Source organism: Odontomachus brunneus, unplaced genomic scaffold (assembly GCF_010583005.1).
Source record: "Odontomachus brunneus isolate Ranch 3 - 2012 unplaced genomic scaffold, Obru_v1 Obru_scaffold_269, whole genome shotgun sequence".
Taxonomy (NCBI): domain Eukaryota; kingdom Metazoa; phylum Arthropoda; class Insecta; order Hymenoptera; family Formicidae; genus Odontomachus; species Odontomachus brunneus.
Window position 1 is genome coordinate 8,026 of NW_022639719.1, and position 582 is coordinate 8,607.

Sequence of the window (582 nt, forward strand, 5' to 3'; positions counted from 1 at the left end):
GGATAACCTTGCGAACCCCTAGTTAGGACCTTGTGCAATATCAGGTATACCTGATGACAATTTCTAGTCGGGCATCGGGTCGGTTGAGGGAGCTTGAGGACACAAATCACGGGGTGCGGGACCAATCCAATCTTTCGATCTTATTTCCGTTCACCTTCACTAAATTTTCGCTAAATTTTCCGCGACCGGTGGTCGGCCTCGCATTCACGAAACGGTATCGGCGCTATACAATGTGGGCGCATGCAACGATAGACTCGCGTTGGTCCTTGTGACCTGGTGACGGGTGCCCTCAGGGCCACCACGTCACAATATTTATTATGTATAGAGTCAATAACTATTGTCATCTTGCGAGTTTTCGAAGCAAGAACTAAAGTGAATTTAAGATTTTCGACATTATTTCTCCTAGGAAAAAGTATAACCACCATAAGAAACTTCTTTTCTAAGTAGAATAGTATTAAACATCTAAAAATTAACTTTCTTGCTTCGAAGATATCCAAAGTGACAATAATTATTAACTTGCTCTGCATAATATGAGTAGGTATTATAGGCCGGTTCTAACCCATGGTCCTCCGAGGGGGGTGA